The sequence below is a fragment of the Siniperca chuatsi genome, linkage group LG9 (assembly GCF_020085105.1).
Source record: "Siniperca chuatsi isolate FFG_IHB_CAS linkage group LG9, ASM2008510v1, whole genome shotgun sequence".
Taxonomy (NCBI): domain Eukaryota; kingdom Metazoa; phylum Chordata; class Actinopteri; order Centrarchiformes; family Sinipercidae; genus Siniperca; species Siniperca chuatsi.
Window position 1 is genome coordinate 27761405 of NC_058050.1, and position 19886 is coordinate 27781290.

Consider the following 19886-nt stretch of genomic DNA (forward strand, 5'->3'; position numbering starts at 1 on the left):
TTAAAAAAAACAAAGAGAAATGATACATACAAAGAGAGGAGTTTAGTTTAGAAGGAACATTTCATTAAAAATAAAGACTTCATTGGCAAAACATAAAATTAGGTTTTGCTGTACAAGCACTTCTTAATGTTGATCAATTTAAGAAAAGTAAAACATGGTTTTAGCTTCAATCACAAATAAAAGACATGGTGCAGTTGACTTGTGAGGATAACATTTTTCTATTAATATTAAATATTAATAGGATCTGTAACAAGACCTGGTTGAGCCCCCTTCTGGCTTGGTCACAAAAACAATATGGAATATGCATCACAGAAATATCCCATTTGGTATGTACAGGTAGGTTTTAATCCTGCGAGGCTCTAGGCCTGCTGCACCTCTGCATGCCTGTTCGGTTAGCTGCAGGGTTATCAGCTTGGGACCACCATTCTTAGATGTTTCACCCCTTATGGCGGGGCAGTGAACAGGGAACCTGACACCCCCTGCAGCTAAACTACTTTAGGAGTTGCTAGCTCCCCATGTCTTCTCAGCCAGAGCCAAAAGCTTGCCTTCTTGGCCTCTTCGGATACCTAGATATCTTTGAGTAGGCGTGTTGTTAAGCCTCCCACAAAGCCTCTAGCGCCGACCTCCACTGGGCGGAGCCTCATGCTCTATCTGCCTTCCCTGCTCTCCGCAACCAAGTCTGCATACCTCGCCATCTTCCTTTCATGGGCTGCCTCCAACTCCTCTTCCCATGGCACTGTGAGTTCAACCAGTAGCACTGATTTTTCGGCCGCAGCCCACAGCACCATGTCATGCCTTCTTCGCTCCACCAACTCTGCCAGCTTCCTGAGCACTTGGTCATGCCATCTAAACCGGCCCTTTAAGTGTGGTCTGCAAGCTGCCAGAGTGTGTTGGAGGAAGGCATTGATGCCAAGGGACTACGGGTGGAAAATAGCAATTTGCTAAAACCTGTTACAGTACATCTCTCCTTGTTTCATATAAGGTTAATGTTCTTTGTGCAATGTCACTGTTCAAATAAAAAATTAAGATAAATACAGACACAATGGCACAAAGGCCGAACTGTAGCCTATTTTCATATGCAGTTGTTATAAAAGTGTAGTGTTGGTCTGGTCTCTCTGTCTAGGCCACAGCATGACCTGACTGGTCCTGCATGCAGGCTTTGCATGATTAAGATTCATGAGGTTTGAAACAGGGAGAGCAAATTACCACAGCCAAAAATTATACTTTGCTTAGAGCCTTGAGTATTGGAGAAAAACACCTCTCTCAAAGGATGAACTTATCCATTTCACTCACATAATACCAGACTATAAACAAGAATCTACATTCATTGGCTATTTTAAATGTCACCAGGTTTTAGCCCTCTGAAAAACACACAGCATTTCCAGACAAGCTGTTCATACAAACTATACGTTCCCCATGTGTCACATGTTTTGTTAAACATGATGGCAGAAAATACCAACCAATAGATTACACTGATATAGAGGATGATTTAAATTAAGACTGACTTGTTTGAACTGAAGCAGTAATGGCCCAATAAAACCAGTTTTGGACCCAAAAGCACAAGCTAACGGAAAAGACAGTTGAATTAAAAGCGAACTTTACATGACCAGGCAGTGCGTTCAAAAAGGAAGGCAGGGTTAAAAACATAAGGCAGGTAGAAAACAGGCAAAAAAGGCTGCAACACTATCTAGGATGGCTCTATAGACAGTCTGGAATGGGATAGGTGGAAATGGGCAGGTATTTAAACTACATGCGTAATTGGGAAATGAGGAGCAGGTGCACAGGTGGGTGTGGGGGTCAGGTGACTGAAACTGACAGGAATACACTAAGGGCTACTGCTGGATGAATTGAGAATGACAAGATCTGGATCTTTTTTAAATACTAATCTAAAGTCACATTATCAGCACCTGAATGCAGCAATCAGTTTTTGCTTCAATATTTTGTCTGAAAAGACTGCTAATTGGTAGACTGGGAACCTGACGAAGCTGCCAAGCTCATGTTTCATTTGCTCTGGCAGATATGTCTAACCTCCCATTCAGACAGATTTCCAGCCATTCTTGATCTGGTCGGGCCAATCACAACCTTTGATCTAATATGGGGCGGGTTTGATACGATGACTGACATAGGAGCATCACCTGTCCAGATTTGAAAAGTCACACATCACACGTTTCACTGCTCTGATTGGTTGTAGGTATAGAGGTCCAGTTTGCAGGCTCACAAAACTCAACTGTCAAACTAGACAGTGCTGATCAAATATGAATCAAGATTCTGTTACTGCATTGCCTATTTCCTGTCTCAAATGTTTTCATTAACACATTTTAGTGTACTGTTTAGGCTAGCTAATTGGTTGAGCCCTACCAGATATATACCGAACCAGTATATGGGGAGTGTTCAGATGATGACCTAACTGCATCTGGAATCTAATGAATGTCATATGCAGTTATTTAAAAAGGTGTTATAATTGTAACATGAAACCAGATTAATATTGAACAAGGCTAAATTGTGTAAACTGATAAGGGTGCTGATCTCGGGGTGGCTCTCAGGTAAAGTAATCATAAAGTTAAAAGGGGTCTTTCTTCTGGGCTTCTGGGTATTAATTTGTTGTGATATTATAGTGGGAAAGAGCTAGTTACATGAGACAATATCTAATGTGCAAGTGGAAGCTTAGCTGTGGTGTAAGGCCACAAAATCAAATAATCAGTTGGGTTTATCTGGGGACCATGACAATGCTAACTTTGTACATAAGATAACTACTGATTATCTTAATACAGGTGGTCATAAATCTTCACTACATGTTACATTTAACGTAAAGTCTCCACATCTAACTTGACAAGTTACATTAACACAAATATTGGATTATTATTTAGCATATTGCACATATTATTTATACTGTGAACATTTGCATATTCCTTGGTCATTAATTTAAAACATTCCATCCTCTTCATTTTAAACACTGTACAGCTCTTTTCATTTTAAAAACAGACCTATTTCATAAATCTTTTTTTATTTATATTTTTTTATTGTTAAGTTCTATTTTATATTTATGATTCTTGACTTTTGCAGTACTTGTTTTTTATTTTTATTTTCTCTTACTATGTTTATTATGATCGTTATGCACCAATACAGAGGCAAATTCCTTGTATGTGAAAACCTACTTGGCAATAAACTTATTTCTGATTCTGACTCTGATTAAACCCCTGTCATTTCAAAGATGGTATCTGGTGTCAGATGTGAATGTCTTTGATCTTTCTCCGGTTCTTCACTGACTCCTGGTTGATGACCTTTGACCTCTTCCTAGTCGTGCTGTGAGCGGTTTTTGTCTGGTGTTCACAGACAGCTGATGTTGTCTGTTTCTGGTGTTCATTCAGTCTCTTGTCTAGGGTCCTTTATGTTTCAGCGATGCTGTCACAGCTGTCACATGTGATGTCATGATGATTTGATACACTACAGTCTTTCCCTTGGGATGCGGAGTTCCTGTCTTTAGGGTGCACTAGCTGATCTCTGAGTGAAATCCTTGATCACATCCTTCAGATTTGATTGGTGTAATGTGATGATGATGATGATGACAATTTGACCTTTTCATTGAGAAAAGAGTGAACCTTTCCTGATTAGGCTGTTCACATGACCTCTGGGTCACGAAACAGGCCCTGCCAGGACTCAAGGATGACACTAATGGAAAGTTAAGTGGCAACTAACCAATTTACGATGTTGTGCATGACACTGACCTAGCAATGACCCTTTTAAGGCCCAGTATCCCAGGCTCAGGATGATCCCTGGACTTCATCAAGAACTCACACAGGGGACAAAGGAACAAAGGAACTGACTTTGCAAAGCAAAACGAAATGTACATGAATTGATATGACATGCTTAGCAGTGGGCGATTTGTTTATTTTTAACAGGGGGGATGGCCCAATGGGCTTGCCCCCCCCCCTTTTAATCAAGAATGGACAGACTCTTACATGTTCAATCTTCCCACATGCAGTTCAAAATCAGTATGTCTTAAATGTTCCAAGACCATGGCGATTATTAAAAGCGGCAATGTGAAGCGCCACTATGAGACAAAGCACAGAGCATCTTTTGAGCAGGTTAACAAGGGGGACAGATTTTGGTAATTTTACTAACAAGGGGGATGGCATACCCCCTCAAATCACCTACTGATGCTTATTGTAGAAAAGGTTTCACTTGTAGTCATCTGGACAATGTTTTCAAATTCAAGACGTTTTGGCTCCCATTCGGAAGTCATTCTCAATTGATGCATTCTCAACTGATGCTTAGTTAACAATATAGGTAAAGTATGAAACATTGAGTCAACATGCTAATTTTGATGCAGTAAGAACAAACTGAACTAACAGGAACTGTTTACACAGATTCCCCCATTCTGCCTGTTCAGCGGCTGCCCCCCTCCCCTTCTCATCTGTCTCAGGGGGGAGACAGAAAGGAAATGCACATTCCTGTGATCCAAGAAATACTGAAATGTACTGACACTGACATGTATTGATTTTATTTTACTATTTCATTTGCTGTACTTACAGGTATATGTATGTATATACATACACATAGGTATATATGTGTATTGTCATAATAACAGATGTTGTAACATGATTGCCATCTATGACCGTGTAATACTGTCTTATGTTTATTCATACGATATGTAAGGTGTTTGGTACCTTTCAGCAACTGAGGAGGCCAAGCTTTTATGGGAGCATTAGACGTGCTAATTTCCTTAATTCTTTAGAAAATAAATTGGAACAAAGAAAATAATTAAGAAAGGAAAGAACTAGGGTGGGGAGAGTAAAGTTTAGCGCCCTTGACATAGGACACCGCCGACCCTTTGACAGAAGACTATAAAACAGGAAGAAGCCCAAAGATCATTCTCTTCTCTTCGTCTCTCCCTTTTGCAGATTCTGCTCCCTATAAATTACTGAGAAATTAAGAAGTGTTAGGTCATAAGTACGACCTTCCATCACTATAGAGATGATACTGAATTGCTTAAAGCATTTCACATGTGCTTCCCAACTACCACTTAGTGGTCTTCTGTGTTTCTACAAATGAATACATCTTACTATCCTTCACTACTTAGCTTGTATACGGTGGTCCTTGTTCATTTAATTGTTCATCGCTGTATTCATTGCATTTATTCATGGTTGCATTTATTCACTCATTTGTATGTTAAGTAGTTAGATATGTGTGTAGTTACTTGTTTAATAAACCTTTCATTTATAAAAAAGTTGATTACGTGGTTTGTGTTTATGAAGTATTACGGTCACTGTACACAAGTCAAGAAGTTACTTGACTCCAGAATTGAGACTGAATTAATTAATTGGCTATCGTTTCCCTTCTTCAAAGGTGGTGCCCAGAGGTGAATTTAATGTGAGTAGAATTTTGTTTTGTATAAATATTAATTATTTCTGATAGCCCATAGTTAAGTGCAATCACTCTACTTCATCTTTTGTACCAATTAATGTGGTAATGTTCCATAATTTCAGTGCCCCTTTCAGGCTTATTAATTATCATTACATATTTTTGGTGCTGCCTTTTTTAAGTGGTATTAATGCTACATTGGATTGCTCAAAAGTTGGCTTAGCATAGATACCAAATACAGAGCTATAGTGGAGTGCTTGCTCCCACCCACACCTCCCTGACCCACATTGTTAGGAGGAGGAGAATGAGGAAGAAATGAATAATTAGACTGCATCCCTGCTCTTATTGTGTAATGATTTTGCTAATTGACATCCAAACACACACCACCTACTATAATATTGCTTTGCTAGCTACGACCCACAAGCTACGGTCAATCCAGTTATATGATAAGTAGTTGCCCCAAATTATATGATTGGATACATTTAGAATTTAGACTGGTCTGTAGTGTTCATTTTGCTCTTGGATCAGTCTAAGGCAAGTTAGACAGTTTCACAAAAATAAAGACTGACTTATTTTAATCCTAAAAAGTTAACCTCCTGACCCCCAGGCCAACTCTGAACTATGTGCCATGTTTCCATGGTAACAATCAGTGTCACCTGCTGACCAGTGACACCAACTGACAAAGAATTAGAAAACATGGCTCATAAATTGTGGTTTATTAACAATTTTGTGAAAGGGTTAGGGTTAGGGAAGAGTAAATAATAATAAAATATACATATGTGGATTGCAATTTGCAACTCCTCTTTCTACAGCTAAGGGCTTCTCTTTTAATAAGTCTTTCTTTTGACAACTTACTGTAGGCCTGTAATGATGCTGGAGACAAGCCTGTCCTCTGTTGTAACGACACATTCTTCCTCTGGATTTTTCTCTTCAAATAAACCTTTGTTAACATTCCAGACATTGACCAGAGGTGATAAGAATTATAAAACATGGCTCATAAATTGTGGTTTGTTAACAGATTTGTGAAAAAGCAAGCAATAAGAAAGGAAAGTGTTTTTAGAGAGTGCAGTAACCTGTTGCATACAGCAGTTAACTTACCCATAATTCATGGTATATTTGTTAGTCCTACTCAAGATAGTCAACAACTAAACTAAACTAAATGTGCAACAGATTTATTTCAACGTCTACCTGACGTCTGACTATAAATGAGATCATAAACATAGTCAAAGTGTATCTTTGTGAAACGTTCCCTGGTCTTAAGTCAGGGTGGGATTCCTATCAACAGTTAGCATGTGACAGCGATGACACCTGATCCAGCTCCATTACAAATGAGCAAACTCCATCCATTGATGAAGACCAAAATCCCATCAAAAGCTCTGAAAAAGCTAGTAACTGGAGTGAAGTTATGGTTACTTTGTCAAACATAGCAAAAATGTTATCAAAATGAGTTCTAGCCGAGGGCTTTCAACACACAACCAGTATAGTATGGATCAGTTAGAAAATATGAAATGAAATAGAAGAATAAATAATAAGAAAATATACATAGGTGGATTGTAATTGACAAATCATCTTTCTACAGTTAAGGGCTTCTCTTTTAACAAGTCTTTCTTTTGACAACAACAACATACTGTAGGCCTGTAATGATGCTGGAGACAAGCCTGTCCTCTGTTGTAATGACACATTCTTCCTCTGGGTTTTTCTCTTCAAATAAACCTTCGTTAACATTCCAGACATTGACCAGAGGTGATAACCGCTCCACCTGGCATTGAAATTCCCCTCAGCCCACATTTCCTGGGAGCTTTATCCCCTTGTTCATGCTGTATTTACAGAGGCAGCAGGCTATCAGACAGTAAACCACTGTGAGCAATCAAGACTATGGTTAAGTTTGTCCAGCAACCTGCACAGAATTAAATCTAGATACAGAACCTCAAGGCAGGGAAAACCTGACTTTGATTGCTTTTTCAAATGTATGAAAAGCTTTTTAAACTGCTATTTTCCTATTATTACTATTACTGCATATTCAATTAAATGAAAAATGCAGGGGAATATAACCATATAAAGAACCCTTTCTCTGGCCTTTCTCAACAATAACAGACACAAAAAAAGAATTAATTTGCCATTTTTAGGTTACATAAATGCCTGAGACAAAAGGACCACTACAAGCTTTCCCCTTTTGTTTCATATCTTTGTTTCCTCTCTTTGTCTATGAAAAAATGGAAAGCTTCAGTGCCGGTGAGTCAGTATGGTTTGAGAAACATATTACTGAGTGAAGTGCGTAGGCACTTTCAGAATCTGATAATTCCAAAACGTCAAGAAAGAGATCAGCGATGACGGACAAATCTGAGAGAAAAAGCTAACATTTTCAGCACCACTGGTGGAAAGTAAAAGATGATGGGTTGTGGGACTTGACCTGTGGCTGCACAGTATGACATCATTCTTATCTCTGTACAGCCCTGTGAAACAACACACTCTAAATTAGACCTCCTGCTAGAAATGTGAGGCAATGAGGAAAAGAGGAAAATGGTCTGCTGTTGATTAACTCATGCTCCAGGTAACCGAAAACCTGTAACATATGGGTCACAGGTTCCCTGCTTTGTTGAGTGTGAATATATGAGTGTGCATTTGCGTAGACAAGTGACTAATAGGCTTTTTCCACAACTGGAACGTAAAGACCAGTAACTTAAGGTGTAGCCATTGTCTGGGATTCTCATTTTGTTTCCACTGTACCTAGATCCTGAACTTAAATTTAAGCGCTACTCAGGATGTGGTACTAGTTCTCTCCTCTTGATTCATTGTCATCTGACCTCCTACTGCGGGTAAAACTCTTCTGTTCATTTAACAATAGGCTCAATAGGCTACTGACATTCAAATGTCACCACTTGTAAATGTAAAAGAAAATCTATATTAGCGCCACTTTTTTCCATTGTTGTCTGTCCTACAACTGCACCACACTCGCCTACCAAGCAAAATAAAGACATAAACATAAAGATGACAACAGTTGTTCTGGTGTCACCTTTTCAGTGATGCATACCCAAAAAGTTCTGGTTTGTTAAACACAGTAGAAAAGAAGAAGACACAGTAGAAGGTTCATGTTATTGGAAGCTCCGGGTTACAGGTTGTTAAGTTCCTGTAGTGGAAAAGAGCTAAAATTAAAGTAAATAATATAGTGACACTTTAAACTGTGAAGCTGCATTTATGCTTGACACAGGGGTCAACAGTCCTGTTGTTGATACCTCTGCTGTAGGTTTTGATTCATAGTTCAGTATAAGATTTCACCTGTTGAAAGCACCACCACAACACTAGATGTATGTATACAGTCAGGCTGAATTCAGGTTTTTTTGCCCTTATGTCTTTGTTACAAGTGTGCTACTGAAAAGGAGGAAGTTACTGAACCTTTGTTCAACCTGTTTTTCATCAGAAACTTGAGAAAACACAAGCAACCCAAGATGACCAATCACAGTTCTTGTTTTTTCCACGTGGTATCTCTATAGCCGCTGTAGCCCCAACGTATAGTTTTGACGAGGCACTTGTTGAGCTGAGGCTACGTGTGTAGGCTCCTTAGGACCGTAACCTTATACCCCCTATAAATCTGCCTTAAGTCCCTGCTGTACAGAAATATAATTCTAGTACAGATTTCTGAGTAGACTATATTCACTGCCTTGTATAAGGTTTAATACAAATGAATTAACTTGATTAATCTAGACCATAATGAATGAAAGGAAGACTCAACATTTTGGGAAACAGACAACAAGGTAAAAACACCCCAGAGCTCTCTCTGTAGTGGGCACACAAAAAATGATATTGATCTTCTCATCTGACTAGTTTATATGACTACTGAGCATATTTCTCAGTGCTGCATTATTCACATATTACATATTTCTTTTCAAAGTTTCTAATAGGCTATCGACTGCTGGCCCAAATTCAAGTGGAGAGGTCTTGGCAAAATTTGACCTCTGCTACAAAATCACATCAGGGGCCTCTACATTCAGCTACGGGGCTTGCCATGTGAGAAAAAAATAAGCAATGTGAAAAGGTTTGTGCTCTTGAATTTAGGCTTCTTTAGGATTGCATTGCCAAGGTAAACACTCCCATCACATAAAGAAAAAAATGCCCACATACTGACCTATGACTTCAAGCGGCTAGAAACATGAACAAAAAGTTAAAAATGTGACATAAAAGTGAATATTTTCACTTTATTATTACTATTTTTAATATGGTCATTGGACCATCGTCAGCACAATTTACAGACTCTGTATTTCTACAATATATATATATATATATATATACTGTATATATATATATATTTATTTTTTTTTCCCGCTGTTCTGTAATCAATTTAAGGTTTACAGTTTTTTTACAATCACTAACACACATTTCTCTAAAGGAGTTCACTCTTTAAAAACTCTTCACACAGTTCTCTTTACTGACATGCAGCTCAGCACAACACTTCATCTCACATCCAAAATGCACTAATGCAACCAAAACACTTCATACACATCTCAGGATCAACTAGTGTACCCGAACACTGACAATATTTGTCTGCCAATAGTTACACTTCTGTCATTAATTGTATATTGACAATAAAAATCAGGCAGCATAACAATTAGTGTCACTATTGTCTTTGTAAAATGATCTTTAATTTATTTTTGTGGCATAAACCATGATTCATTACAACAAAAATAAGGTAACTTCTTTATTGCATGGATTGTGCTGCCTTAGTATATGTCACAGAAATGAATCAGATATTCTGCAATATTCGTCAATAGGCTTTTTTGTGCACAGAATGAAACTAAAGTAATTCCAGTAATGCAATACAAAACTGTACATATTCCCTATACAGACTTGTATAGGATAGCTAGAAATACAACAGTGCTAGTCAACCATGCCTTCTGCATTTGGCCACAAGTTTTCATCCACATTACACCTTATGCCTTCTCTTGCAATACACCTGGGAAACGATCTTTGGCGTGTCTGATCCATCCCTGGCAATCGTCTGCAGATATGTCCGGAGTTCCAGCGTTCATTGTTTTCCAAGAGGGACATCATCTGGTCAAAAACTTTCCACCTCCATAAGGAAAATAATTCAGTAACACGTTCTATGAAGATCACGCCTATAATGCGTTATGGGGGCATCCATAGCGAATTATAATGAATTCATAATGCTTCATGACTACACTCATAAACACACATAATGCTTTCTGATGCACTATATCAACAGTCATAAAACATTATAGATGTGACTTATAATGAATTAAAAGTTCAAGGGTCTGATGGATGCTCTTGACTAGTTATAATCTAGAGGTTGACTGATGGGGCTTATATTATGACTACCTATACTCACCTATACACACCTCAACACTCAACTGCAGTAAGGATTTATAGTATGCTATAATAATCCATGCAGTATCATAAGTTATCATTGCATGCATGTTATCATTGCATTTTCATGCATTATATACATTATTATATACATGAAGAATCTATGCTGGGGGCTTTCAGAGCTAGTGACCTCAGTTAGCATGCAAGCTTACTGCTTACTTCAGCAAGCTAGTTAGCTTGATTGCTAATGAGACAATAAATTCACAGTTTATTCAAAAGATATATTAATCAACTCCATCCATCCATCCATCCATTTTCTTCCGCTTATCCGGGGCCGGGTCGCGGGGGCAGCAGTCTAAGCAGGGACTCCCAGACTTCCTTCGCTCCAGACACTTCCTCCAGCTCCTCCGGGGATCCCGAGGCGTTCCCAGGCCAGCCGAGAGACATAGTCCCTCCAGCGTGTCCTGGGTCTTCCCGGGGCCGCCTCCCGGTGGGACATGCCCAGAACACCTCCCCGAGGGAGGCGTCCAGGAGGCATCCGGATCAGATGCCCTAGCCACCTCAGCTGGCTCCTCTCGGCGTGGAGGAGCAGCGGCTCTACTCCGAGCTCCCCGTGTGACTGAGCTCCTCACCCTATCTCTAAGGGGGCGCCCAGCCACTCGGCGGAGGAAGCCCATTTCGGCCGCTTGTATCCGCGATCTTGTCCTTTCGGTCACTACCCAGAGCTCATGACCATAGGTGAGGGCAGGAGCGTAGATTGACCGTAAATCGAGAGCTTTGTCTTTCGACTCAGCTCCTTCTTCACCACAACGGTCCGATACAGCGCCCGCATCACTGCAGACGCTGTACCGATCCGCCTGTCAATCTCACGCTCCATCCGTCCCTCACTCGTGAACAAGACCCCGAGATACTTGAACTCCTCCACTTGAGGCAAGGACTCCCCACCTACCCGAAGAGAGCAAACCACCTTTTTCCGGTCAAGAACCATGGCCTCAGATTTGGAAGAGCTGATTCTCATCCCAGCTGCTTCACACTCGGCTGCAAACCGTCCCAGTGCATGCTGCAGGTCCTGGTTTGAAGAAGCCATCAGAACGACATCATCTGCAAACAGCAGAGATGAGATCCTGTGGTTCCCAAACCGGACACCCTCCGGCCCCTGACTGCGCCTAGAAATTCTGTCCATATAAATTATGAACAGAACCGGTGACAAAGGGCAGCCCTGGCGGAGTCCAACATGCACCGGGAACAGGTCTGACTTACTGCCGGCAATGCGAACACAGCTCCTGCTCCGGTTATACAGGGACCGGACAGCCCTTAGCAAAGGGCCCCGGACCCCATACTCCCAGAGCACTCCCCACAAAGCGCCCGGGGCACACGGTCGAATGCCTTCTCCAGATCCACAAAGCACATGTGGACTGGTTGGGCAAACTCCCATGAACCCTCGAGCACCCGATGGAGAGTATAGAGCTGGTCCAGTGTTCCACGACCGGGACGAAAACCACTCTGCTCCTCCTGAATCCGAGGTTCGACTATCGGACAATTCTCCTCTCCAGTACCCTGGAGTAGACCTTACCGGGAGGCTGAGAAGTGTGATCCCTCTGTGATTGGAACACACCCTCCGGTCCCCCTTCTTATACAGAGGACCACCACCCCGGTCTGCCAGTCCAGAGGCGCTGTCCCAGACCGCCACGCGATGTTGCAGAGACGTGTCAGCCAAGACAGTCCCACAACATCCAGAGACTTAAGATACTCAGGGACGGATCTCATCCACCCCTGAAGCCTTGCCACCAAGGAGCTTGCCAACAACCTCAGTGACTTCGGCCAGGGTGATGGATGAGTCCGCCTCCGGGTCCCCAGCCTCCGCTTCCTCTTCGGAAGACGTGACAGCGGGATTGAGGAGATCCTCAAAGTATTCCTTCCACCGTCCGACAACATCCCCAGTCGAGGTCAACAGCTCTCCACCCGCACCGTACACGGTGTTGGTGAAGCACTGCTTCCCCCTCCTGAGCCGTCGGACGGTTTGCCAGAATTTCTTTGAGGCCGACCGATAGTCCTCCTCCATGGCCTCTCCGAACCTCTCCCAATCCTGAGTTTTTGCCTCTGTGACCGCACGGGCTGCAGCACGCTTAGCCTGCCGGTACCTGTCAGCTGCCTCGGGAGTCCCACGAGCCAACAAGGCCCGATAGGACTCCTTCTTCAGCCTGACGGCATCCCTTACTTCGGCGCCCACCACCGGGTTCGGGATTGCCGCGCGACAGGCACCAGAAACCTTGCGACCACAGCTACGAGCCGCCGCGATCGACAATGGAGGTGGAAAACATGGTCCACTCGGACTCAATGTCCCCAGCCTCCCGGGATCTGGGAGAAGCTCTCCTGGAGGTGTGAGTTGTAGACCCTGCTGACAGCGGGCTCCGCCAGAGCGTTCCCAGCAGACCCTCACGATACGCTTGGGCCTGCCAAGTCTGTCCGGCTTCCTCCCCTGCCAGCGGATCCAACTCACCACCAGGTGGTGATCGGTTGACAGCTCCGCCCCTCTCTTCACCCGAAAGTGTCAAGACACGCGCGCCGGAGGTCAGATGATACGACAACAAAGTCGATCATCGACCTCCGGCCTAGGGTGTCCTGGTGCCACGTGCACTGATGGACACCCTTGTGCTTGAACATGGTGTTAGTTATGGACAAACTGCAACTAGCACAGAAGTCCAACAACTGAACACCACTTGGGTTCAGATCAGGGGGGCCGTTCCTTCCGATTACCCCTCTCCAGGTGGCACTGTCGTTGCCCACGTGGGCGTTGAAGTCCCCCAGTAGAACAACGGAGTCCCCGGGCGGTGCACTGTCTAGTACCCCTCCCAGGGACCCCAAGAAGGCCTGGTACTCTGCACTGCCGTTCGGCCCATAGGCCGCCACAACAGTGAGAGACCTGTCCCCCACCCGAAGGCGGAGGGACGCGACCCTCTCGTTCACCGGGGTAAACTCCAACACGTGACGGCTGAGCTGTGGGGCTATGAGCAGGCCCACACCAGCCCGCCGCCTCTCCCCGCAGGCAACGCCAGAGAAATGGAGCGTCCAGCCCCTCTCGAGGAGACGGGTTCCAGAGCCCAGGCTGTGCGTGGAGGCGAGGCCGACTATATCTAGCCGGTAACGCTCAACCTCCCGCACAAGCTCAGGCTCCTTCCCCCCAGCCAGTGACATTCCATGTCCCTAGAGCCAGTTTCTGTGTCCGGAGATCTGGTCGCGGCCCCTGCCTTCGGCTGCCGCCCAGATCTCTCTGCACCGGCCCCCTACGGATCCTCCTGCGGGTGGTGGGTCCACGGGAGGACGGCCCCACGTCGCTCCTTCGGGCTGTGCCCGGCCGGGCCCCGTGGGAAAGGCCCGGCCACCAGGCGCTTCGCCGTCGAGCACCCACCCGGGCCTGGCTCCAGGGTGGGGCCCCGGTAGCGCCAATCCGGGCGACGTAACTGGCCTTGGTTGAAAATTCATAGGGGGCTTCTGAACCGCTCTTAGTCTGACCCGTCACCCTGGACCTGTTTGCCATGGGTGACCCTACCAGGGGCATAAAGCCCCAGACAACATAGCTCCCAGGGTCATTCGGGTACTCAAACACCTCCACCACGTTAAGGTGGCGGTTCAAGGAGGAGATATTAATATTAATCAACTCCTGTCTCATAACTGTCTGCAAGCATTGCTCCTTTGTTGAGCAGTTATTATCAGAGGAGGTGAAGGTAAGGTGGATGCTGACACACAGATAATAGGTTATGATAGCCAGTGTTGCCAACTCTTTTCCAGTGAAAGTAGCTAGCACAAGCTTCAAAAGTCGCTAAAAGTCGCTAGATAACGTCATATGCAAAAGTGCATTTTGATGACGTCATTGTGCATTGATTTGCATCAAGTTTAGTGGTTGTGCAGGTGCAATGATCACCTTAAGCCATAAAAAAGGTAGATAGAGAAATCTTTAGCAAAATAATCACAAACTCACTACATGGACATCATATATTTGAAGTAAAAAATCTACAAAGGGAGGGAGAAGATCAAACAAACTATTGAAATATTTACAAGATCAAATGAACTATTTACATATTAACAAGCTACAGGAACATCCTAATCCGGAGATCCGGTGACAGAGAGTGAGAGAGAAGCGTCTCTACTCAACCTTGCCTGCGCTACAGCTGCTGCCGCCTGTGAGCGCGCCGCAAGAGGAAGAGGAGAGGCCCCGGCGCTGTTGGCAGAAGAGCCGTGCAGCATGCATGGGAAAGCTTTTTAGAAATAAAGTCGCTAAGAGGGTCTGAAAAGTCGCTAAATCTAGCGAGAAAGCCGCCAAGTTGGCAACACTGATGATAGCTTCTTCTGTTTTGGACTCTGCGGCTTTCTGTTCCCTCAAAAGTCAGTACTGTAAAGACGGCTTGCATTTGGTCAACAGCACAAACTTACAAGTCAAAGTTCACCCAAGTTGAACTCTACATGAAAAATGAATACATTTTGTCCCGAAGAGTACTGATCTCTGGGGATTCCATTGAAATGAAGATTTTACCACAAAATGTCAGTTTTAGGGGTGCACGGTGGCAGAGCGGCTACAGCTCCTGCCTCCCAATAAGGAGATCGTGGGTTCGTGGGTTCGATTCCCGGACCGGACCAACATCACACAATCTCTCTGGGTGGAGTCTGCATGTCCTCCCCGTGTTACCGTGGGTTCTCTCCGGGTTCTCCGGCTTCCTCCCACCGTCCAAAGACATGCATGTGTAGGTTAATTGATAACTCTAAATTGCCCGTATTGAATGAATGTGTGAGTGAATGGTTGTCTGTCCTTGTCTGTGTCTGTGTTCGCCCTGCGACGAGTTGGCCACTGTCCAGGGTGTGCCCTGCCTAAGGCCCGAAGTCACTGGGATAGGCTCCAGTCACCCGCGACCCCCTAACGGGGACCAAGCGGTAGAAAATGGATGGATGGATGGATGTCAGTTTTAAATGCTGCTGCTGTGAGTGGGCCTTAAAGTATACGGTAACTACATCATAGTTTAGCTGAAGTTTAGCTGTGGGCCAGCTGAACCTGTGCTCATTTTAACAGAGCAATCAGGTTAAACCAAACATGCAGCTGCATTAAAACCCCATACATTCTGACTGAGTTGAACCCATTCTAAACTGGAGCTAAGTCAAATGCCAAGGGACACGGTAACAGGATGTCTATTAATATTTTGTGCCGACAAAACACAAGCTCAGCCAGAACTTTCTGTTGCTCTTGAACTTAGACTTTTATTTGGGAAGATATATTTGGTCAAACAATATTTACCAATATCAACAAACGCTACAGTTTAATACTGATTAAATTCACTACAAGCTGATAAATTATTAATTAATATTAAGTTAATTTCAGTAAAAATACATAAAGGAAATAGAGCATACAGTACAGCAGTGAAGACAGTAAAGCTCAAGCTACCTTGTCTCACCCTGAAACTTCTGCTCCACCTTCATCTGGTTTTCACCACAGTTAGGAGCTGAAGGTATGTGATGTACAACAGTATCCAAGACAGAAAACACCCCAGCTTGTGCCTCTGATCTCTGTAATCACTAAATTCACATTTGTGACACAAAAAACAGTCACTGCAAAAAAAGAAAAAAGAAAAATAAGCACAATGAGGATTACATAAGAGGCTCAGACTGGGGCTAACTTTTGACAAATTGGTATGCTGAGAAAGGCCTCCATGCCCTGAATGATGCACATGTAAACAGAGGCAGGGATGATGGAGTAGAGATGTTGTTGCAAGGCAGCTCCCTCCTACTGGAAACCAGCTGCTCAGGTCAGGGATCAGACTGGGCAGGAGCACTGCGGTGACACTGTAATGATAGCAGCTACCTGTAAAACACAAGCAGAGCAGACAACAAGCATCAATCACCCAGCAGACAACCATCCCCTCCACATGCTTAGCGATGGCACTGTCAGCCTTCACAAAGCACATGGAGGATGCAGAACTCTTACAGAAGCCCTGCCTCAGGCTTGTTATTCCCTTTCATTTGTGAATTATTAATTGGTAAGAAACCAATTTGTTCTTTTTATTCGGAAAGAGTCACAGGTTGTGGGAAGTAATTTATGAATAGTGGTCAACGGCTGAGTTTTAATTAAGTCCAGGCCAGAGTTCACAGTGCTGGAGATGGAAGTGGTTCATTAATCACCAACTAGCAGACTAGCCCACTACATGAAAGGCCAAAGCGCATCACTTTTATCTGAATTACAGTTAATAGTTGGCCAACAGGAAACATGCAAGTGAATTAAGCCCTGCGAGGGAAGAGGATTCTGAGGATCATGTTGGTGTTTGATGAACAGACATAGGTTGAATCTGTTCAAAATACGGATTTAGAATCAATTCAGGGGATTCCCAAACTGTGTATTAATTAATATGTCATTAACAAACAGATGTATGCCACTGACTGATGTCTACTTATAAATTAAATATTAATGCCAACCCTGGTTTATTGATCCAAGCCTTGAAAATGAATGAATGAAAGGAAACTTCTAAGGATGAAAAATTAGCTGTATTTGAAAAGCTTTAGGTCAGCTTTCAAGTCCACTGGCACTGAGTTCTGTCAGTCAGTTTCACATGACAAGCATTACTGTCAGTTAATAGAAAATGCAGTCAAGAGTTGAAAGGAAACAATTGTTAGCCAGCACAAATTGATAAAAAAACCCAACAACACTGTTTTGATGACTGATTTGAATAGTATTAAGAATTAGAAATGGTAATATTTGGCACCTGAAGAATGATTTTCCATTTCATCAACTTCAACTACATTGTGCCTTGTCACTAGCATCATGTTAAACGTCAGAAAAGTACTTGTACGGAAAACGAAATAGTAAGTAATAAAAAAAAAAAAAAATGTGTTTGGGTATGGCAGTTCTGTGTAGAAAACATTGAGAAACATAAATACCTAAAATATGTAGCAGATAAACACATCTTTTCACCTGAAACAGTTTATCAAACCTAACAGCACGCTTTATTCACCACACCTTTTCGGCTATTGTGTCTTCCTCAGGGTGTTGTCTGATGCTGTTTGCTTATTTACAGTCCATTGATCAGTCATGTGACTGATAAATCACCGTAGATACCAAGTATACAAAACAACATTCTCATGATCCTTTTCTTAAAAAATACTACTTGCAATGTACCATTACACTTAATGGATGTAAACATTTACAAGAGAAATATAAATGACACTTAAAATAAAGTAGCTATATTTGGTTAATTATGAAACATTTTTTACACTATGAATACATTTTTTAATGTACAGACCAGTAAAGACCAACAACCTTTGGCTGATACAATGATTGCTTGTGTCCTACGTTTAGTCAGCATAGTATGTGCTTGTATGTATGTAGAGTCAGTTAACTGACTCAGTAATGTCAATTACACAACAATATTATCTAGTTTGCTAACATTAGCCACCAGAAGCTACTGGTCATACCAGACCATGTAAGGCTGTAGAAACAAAAACCCTGAGTGTATTGGACTGAGCAAGGGTGTGTTTTATTGCTTATGAAGTTAACTTTTCATTTATTTTTGTTCATTTTTGTTATTCCCTCTTTCAGAGGTTGCATAGTCTCTCATCTTCTTCCACTCTGTCTGACTTTGTTGTTTGTCTGACAGCTTGTTCCAACTGTTCATTGAAGCTATATAATGTTTACACTGAGTGAAATATTCAAACACAAGTAATAAGACTCCATGGTTTTTTTTTGTTTTTTTGCTGCACTATACACAGTAGTTTGACAGTCATTCTTTAAATGGGGTGTACAGTGTATGTCAAAGTCCCTTCTGACGAGTAATAACTATGGTTTAGTTGCCCAGTCCAGTCAAACCCGTGGGAGTAACTGTGGGAAACATGAATGAACCATTGACAGACGAGCAGTGACGTAATTCTGACACCTGAGAATATTTGGGTGATCGCTGTAATGTCTTGCATATCATTTTATACAAAGTTCCCCAAAATTCAGCCTGACAAATTTGTTATCTTTGGAAACTTTGGGATCTCCACTCAGGGCTGCAGTCACTCAGTGAAATAATTAATCAGCAGGCGACAGTCTACCAAAGACACATGGATGAATACGTAGATACAAGTGTCATCACTAAAAAGCTACAGAGATCTACTGTATCATACAATCAAACTTAAAACTTTGTGAGATACATTTTACACAAAATGTTCTCATTTTTTCCTTCTCCAGCCTATAAAATCCAATCAGACACTTCCATATCATCACTGAATGAGCCGCCTGCAGCAACGTCTCATCTTTTATTACTGCTGCTGAGGGCTGCAACTGACTGAGACTGACACACACACACACACACACACACACACACACACACACGCACAGTCCATTTGTCCATTTAGAGAGAATGAAAGAGAGAGAGGCAGCGAGAGAGGTGCAGCAAAAACAGACAACCAGACACGTTCAGGAACAAATTTTATTTCTTCTCATATATTTTTTTTAATGTAGCAGATATTTTCATTTTTATTAAATTTTATTTAGATACTCCGGCAACAGGCCTGCTAGTAAAGAAGATTAAATTGAATAGAACTTAGTGAGAAAGGAACAGAAATTTGTGTTTCCCAAAGTTTTTTCAGAAGATTCAAGGGCTTCCAAACCGTGAGTAATAAAGAAAAGATAAAAACTGTTAGGTGAGCAGAGCCAGGGAGTTCAAATGGTGACTCATTTGACATATAACTGCCAAAACTGAGAACAAAAAGCAACAAAAATTAGAATATTAAAAAAGACATATACTGCTGAAGACTGCTCCCATACAAACAGACATATGCTGATAATGCAACTAGACAAACCAACAGACAGGTAGATTATATCAAAAATCCCCTCAAATACCAGACACGTGCCTTTCATTCACTTCATCGGCAGCTATCATCGACAGAGACGGTTAGGTGAAATTTAGAAAATGAAAACCCACCATCGGAGTGAAAGGGGATCACAGAGAGTGATACAGAAAAGATGAGCATGAGGAGGGGAGAATGGAGTGAGAGGGAGTGAATAGAGAGAGCTGTAGGGAGAGGAAGAGTGATGAGAGGACTATGAAGTTTGACAGCAGAATGAACATGACTACACTGCAGAGCTCGACCATGAAAAGGCCTGAGGCGTCCGTCAGATTGGTGATTTTGTGCCCATCTGCACAATGTTCCAATCCTGATCGACTGGAAGGACGCTAGGTAAGGAG

The 19886-nt window shown here is 42.6% G+C and overlaps 1 protein-coding gene across 5 annotated transcripts in view; it reads right to left on the reverse strand.

Moving 5' to 3' along the window:
• Nucleotides 1–15901: 15901 nt before the first annotated feature.
• The window catches only part of tsnare1 (T-SNARE Domain Containing 1), a 168551-nt gene continuing 164566 nt past the window's right edge, over nucleotides 15902–19886 (reverse strand). For all 5 annotated transcript variants that reach the window (XM_044208680.1, XM_044208677.1, XM_044208678.1 and 2 more), the window contains one exon: nucleotides 15902–16528. The gene's annotated coding sequence lies outside the window, so the exon portion shown is untranslated. The remainder of the gene's footprint in view (nucleotides 16529–19886) is intronic.